This window comes from Lactuca serriola, chromosome 4, assembly GCF_051521515.1.
Source record: "Lactuca serriola cultivar US96UC23 chromosome 4, Lser_US96UC23_V15, whole genome shotgun sequence".
Classification (NCBI taxonomy): domain Eukaryota; kingdom Viridiplantae; phylum Streptophyta; class Magnoliopsida; order Asterales; family Asteraceae; genus Lactuca; species Lactuca serriola.
The window spans coordinates 55,943,577-55,949,867 of NC_136411.1; positions in this window are offsets into that span (position 1 = coordinate 55,943,577).

Below are 6,291 nucleotides of genomic sequence, written 5' to 3' on the forward strand. Positions count from 1 at the left end.
GTCGGTGGAGCGCGTGTGGTTAACCGGCACATCGATTGAGCGATAAACATTAAGGGTACCAAGTAATTTGCATGGTTACTTCACACCTTGTTTTGTGATCCTCGGCATCCCAGTCACAAAACCTAAAGAGCACACTCGAGATTGAAACATGCCATTGAAAAGTTCAATGAATATCAAAGAATCTAGGAGTTTCAAAACCTAATAATTTATTTCGTTTTCATGGTGGAAATTGGTGAATCGTCATTCACCTACCTTCAAATATTTTATAACTTGGATTACGGCATTCCTCTTCTAAGTTATAAACTATTGTGTTGGGTCCTAGCCTTAATATTACATTTGGGTGTCTTATTAAGGACTATCTTTATATCTAATCTAAACTTGTCTTTCTTCTTTTCAGATATCTTCCGACAATGTTGCTTCTGGCTCAAACCCTACCAGCTCCTTCTTTCTCATAAACCTGTGTGGGAGAGTCATCTTTGATGGATCCAAATTTATGGATTGGACCAGGAACATCAGGAGGGTCACTCGGTATGAGGAAAAGGAATATGTCCTCGACAAGGAGCTTAAGGAACTTGAGTCGTCTGCTACTTCTGAGGAGATCGTTGAATACCAGGCACATGAGAGAGATGCAACCAAAGTGGCATGTATCATGTTGACCACAATGACAGCTACCATCCTTTTGATATGCACCAAGATTCGATGGACCGCTACCATCAGAGTGCTCATTAAGAGCGATATGAAATCATCTCCTCCATGATAAAAACTCGGATGAAGGATGGTGAACCTATCACGGGCCACATGCAGACAATGCAAAGGTATGTGGACCGTTTGCTGAAACTGAATGTGAACTTCCCCGAGGAGTTGGAAATTGACATCATTTCGCACTCCTTACCTTCGTGTTATTATCAATTCCATATGACATACCACATGAACAAGGAGGAAGTTACACTTAGCAAACTTCAAGGACTCTTGAAGACCGCAGAAACTAGTCTTAAGAGTAAATCGGTTGTTACCACTCCTATTCCTACTGTGGCCCCTGTCTTGGCAATCGGGCAAGGCAAAGGAAAGAAGAGGAAGAGCCCTTCGAAGGGTACCAAGGGAAAGTCCCTTTATGGCTCCTCTTCAAGTGGAACCAAGAAAGGTTTCGTCACTCCTTCTGCTAACCTTAAAGAGGCTGAATGTTTCTATTGCCATGAATAGTCGCACTAGAAGCGAAGCTGCCCAAAGTACCTGCAAGATGTGAAGGATGGGAAATTGAAACCCAATCATGCAGGTATATACACTATATTGTCTAATAATTCACCTCATTTTAATTCTTGGGTCCTTGATACAGGTTGTGGTATTCACATATGTACTGATTTGCAGGGACTAAGAAGAAGTGAGAATGTGGAGCATGGGAAGATAAACATGATCATGGGGAATAAGAAAGCTTCACCTGTCACCAAGATTGGAGTTTATTCTTTGTTGCTAAGTAGTGGATTAGTGTTAGATTTGAATAAGTGTTGTTACTCATCTGAAATGGCGAGAAATATTATTTCCTTTCATGGTTTGCACAAACAAGGTTTTACCTTTTCGTTTGATAATGAAAGTGGTGGTATTAATGCTTTCTTTAATAATGTTTTTTTATTTTAAAGCATTACCTTGTGATGGTGTGTATGAAACTGTGTCGGTTGTAGATAACCTAGGAAATAATGTGTTGTGTATCGATTATTCCACTATTTTGGATAAAGCATCATTATGGCATTGTCGTCTCGGACATGTAAGCTAGAAATGCATAGGCCAACTCCAAAATGATGAAGTCTTGGAGTCATTTGACCTAAAATCATATGATAGTTGTGAATCTTGTTTGCTTGGGAAAATGACAAAGTCACCATTCACTGGTACTTGTGTTAGGGTGAGGGTTTGTTGGACCTCATACATACTGATGTGTGTAGACCCTTTAGAACCGCCACAAGAGATGCTAACCGCTTCTATGTGACTTTTACTGATGATTTTAGTAGATATGGATATGTCTACTTAATCAAGCATAAGTTAGAAACCTTTAAAAAGTTCAAGGAGTTTAAACAGGAAGTGGAGAATCAGTTGGCCAGGAACATTAAGATGCTTCGATCCGACCGAGGTGGTGAGTATCTTAGTACAGAGTTCCTTGACTATCTTAAGGAATGTGGGATTATCTCACAATTGACACCTCCCAGGACACCACAGCTTAATGGTGTGGCTGAGAGGCGTAATCGAAGTTAGCAACTTTACGTGGTTTTCTAGCTCTTGGGTATCAAATCTACATTCTTAAGCGGTAAAATGGATGAAAAGGACTGAATGAGTTAAACTAGGAGAACTCGACGAGTTGTCCTGGCAAATTGACAAGTTGGCTCGGGTTTTCCCGCTTCTCTGGATACTATAGGAACTCGACGAGTGTCGAGTTGGTATGTGCACTCGATTAGTTGGGTCAACATGGACTGTTGACCTTGACTATTGACTTTGACTTTGACTTTGACCAAGTTTGACTTTGAGGGCATTTTGTGTATTTTAGGGTTTTGATAGAAATGGTCACATAGCGGTTGTAGATATTTGAGTCCGGAGCTGAGTTTTGGAGTTGAAATTTACCAGTTCAGCACTACTTGTGAGGTGAGTACTCCTCACTGTACTTGTTGGGTCGAAAGTACCAAGGCCGACCCTTTGGATCGTTATCATGGTTATCATATAATTGAGTACTGTAGTAATCAGTTAAATCTTAATCCTGGTAGATAGAATGATGCTATGCTTATTGATCTATATGATATGTGCTTGCATGTTGATTGATTATGTGTTAATGAGTTGTGTATGTGTCGACATGTGTGTGTGTGGTCGGGTTGAGGCGATCCTGCTTTATGCTAAATGGAAACAAATCCAGGGCGTCCCGGATAGACTAAAGGCCCTGCGAGGCGGTCCAGTCATGCCGAAGGCCCGACGAGCGGTTTGGATAGTTTGTAGGCCCTGTGAGGCGGTCCAGTCAGGCTGAAGGCTCAGATGACCGCGAGAAGGCGAAGGCTTGATCGTGCACCTCCTCTTATTTTATGTTATGATTTATGGGAAAACTCTGATGTGGAACTTATTTTAAAAACAATATGTAAAAGTTGATGGTTTTTGGATTTATTTAAAAGATTAAAATTTTTCAAAATTTTATGGATGTTACAACCTTCATGAGTAAATAAGCAAACCCTAGCCTATTTATAATCATTTGAGCTCATTTTTGGGTGTTTTGTGGCTTTTGAAGGAAGAATAAAAGCTTTGTAGAGTAAGAAGTCATCAAACAACCTCATCTCCATATCCTTGTGCATATTCTGGACTTTTGTAAGTCTCCAAGTATAACGTCCTAAAATTTAAAACCCAAAATTTTAGTTTCATAATAATAAAACCATCAACCAAAACATGTTCGTAAAATCATAAAGGAAAAATCATAGTATGGCAATCAATCATCTCAATGCATCATAGTAAAATAAAACGAAAATCGTGGTATGTATGTTGCGATCATCCCGAGCTCTTCCCCTTCGATCCGGAAGTACCTGAAACATAAACTAAAAACCGTAAGCACGAAGCTTAGTAAGTTCCACAAAATACCGCTGTAACATCTTATTTTCACAACCAAAAATTTTCATTTTTATTAAGATAAAACTTTCTAATTCCCAATTCCCAAGTCATCGCGGCCCTCTGCTCAGGAGTACAAGAACTAGTCACCAGTCCCCACCAATCCCTTGCCCTAACCTGAGAAGGTTTAAGGCGCACTTGACCTTCTGGTCATCTGGACAAGAACACGTGAAGAAATAACATTTCACGTCAGACAGCCATCTCATCGTTGCAATCGGGTCCGAGACCCCATCAAACTCTGGGGGATCCGCACGATCGAATTCCCGATATTGGAAATCTCTCTCCTCGAGCCCTAATGGCAGCAACAGTAACCTTAGAAACATATACACCTAATATCTATAAAATTCACATAATCACACACACACACACACACACACATATATATATATATATATATATATATATATATATATATAATTTACTTTTATTTATTCATAGAAGATTCCAATCGTCGAAAGACATACATATAGATTCTTAATTATGTTTAGTGATAAATATGGGCGTTACAATTATCTCCCATTTAAAATGATTTTGTCTCGGAATTATGCATCCACAAACAGATGTGGATAACGACTCTTCATGTCGCTTTCTGTCTCTCAGGTGAGGTTTGGCTCTGCCGGATGTTTCTATCGCACAACGACTAAGTCAATCATCTTATGTCATAATTTGTTCATCTTGTGGTCAACGATTTCTTCAGGCTCTTCTATCAATCTTTTATTCTCATCGATCCTTGAATACGAAGGTGGATTCATATCAGGTTCTTCTCCCAAGCACTTCCTCAAATAACAAACATGAAAGATGTTGTGAATATCTTCTAGTTCAGGTGGCAATTCAAGCCTGTAAGTTTGTTTCCCAATCTTCTGAAGTACCTTGAATGGACTAATAAAACGAGGACTTAACTTCCCACGTTTTCCGAATCTGATAAGTCCCTTCCATGGAGCGACTTTAAGTAGTACTTGATCGCCGGCCTCAAACATTAAATGTTACAGGTCGTCAAAAAACCAAAACTCGTATGTATCACTAGGTCTGGTCAACGGTCCAAGAATTTCTTTAAAATCAGTTCAGCTCAGTCCGATAAGTATGATCCAAATAGTCACACCTAAATTGAACACCTTTTAAAATCTTAAGAGTGACCTAATACAAACATTGCATATCTTTACCAAAAAGCTGGTTTCTTGGTCCGTTTAGCTTAATTTTTTTTTCTTTCAAAAACAATCTTAGTATTTAACCAAACTTCAATGGATTCTTGTTTTTAACTAAATCTAAAACGTCATATAGATTTTTAGTGGACCACTTTTTTTATTTTGAGAAATGGAATGGCCCTTCTAAGAGAAGAAAAAAAAAGAAAGATAGACTTTTTAATAGAGGTTGAAGGGGTGGAAAAAGCAGTGAGTTTTTTTTTTTTTTTTTTTTTTTTTTAATAAATAGTTTTACAGTATAAATATAATAGAAATAAAAGTAATTAATTAGAAATTTTGTGAATATGTTATAATTGTAAATTTACCTTTAAGTTTTTGTTTTGTCACAAAGTCGTCCTCTTGCTCCTATTTTTTTTGCACATATGGTCCCGCCAACTAATCACCACAAGTAGGAATCATCGTCACGGGTTTCATCATGAAAAATATCCGTTGTTAGGAACGACTATCAATGATTAAAAATAACAATAATACTAACTAGATATGTTGTCCATGCTCCGCATGGGCCGTGTGCGTCTGATTTGAGTGTCGTTTTTGTTAAAAGATGCAGATGGGATAATTCGACCCCTAATTTTCATAGACTGAGATTGATAGATAAAAGGCAGGAAAAAACAAAAAAATAAAAAATGAGGACCAATATATAAAAAATATATCAAAAGAAGAAAATGAGACGCCAGAAAGTCTCGTGCCGTTTTTTTTGTTTTTTTTATGAAAAAATATAAAAGTTTTGACTGCAAGGACCAAAAGTGTCAAAATGGCTAAAGAATTAAAGAGATTGGAATTAGCACGTTTTTAGAAAATGGACCAAAGTTGTCAACTCTTTAAAGTTTTGTAGCCAAACTTTGAATTTTAAAAGGTTCCTAAAAATGTAAAAATTTTGATTGCAAGGACCAAAAGTGTCAAAATGGTTAAAGAATAAAGGGCAAAGTTGGCAAAAAAAAATACAAGATTACTATTCCTAACTCTAGACTTTTTTAATATATATATATATATATATATATATATATATATATATATATATATATATATATATATATATATTAATGAAAATAAAATAACAAATGGACAAAATGTCCAAAGGTGTTAGGGACGATTATGTCAAGAGTAGGTTGTTGAAAAAAGTATTATGGAGAAAATTGTGTTAAAGCTTTCTAATCCAAAAGTTAAAACCTTTTTGGATGGTGGTAGAACATCTTTAAAATTAGTTGTGGAAAAATTTGACGGTACATATTTCTTTCTAAATTCCTAGAATCAATAATTAATTATTTAGAATCTCTTAAAAAATGATAAATTGTGTCATTTGAACGGTCACGTCAACCTATCTTAGGCCCCACGTGAGAGGATAATCGCAAAACATTAGCAATATTGGATCTTCTACGTGAAATTGCACTCATCAGCCATTAGGCTTCCATCGATGGCTATTTGGAGTCTCTTACTCTTTTATACGCCAACAAGTGCTCATATATATGAC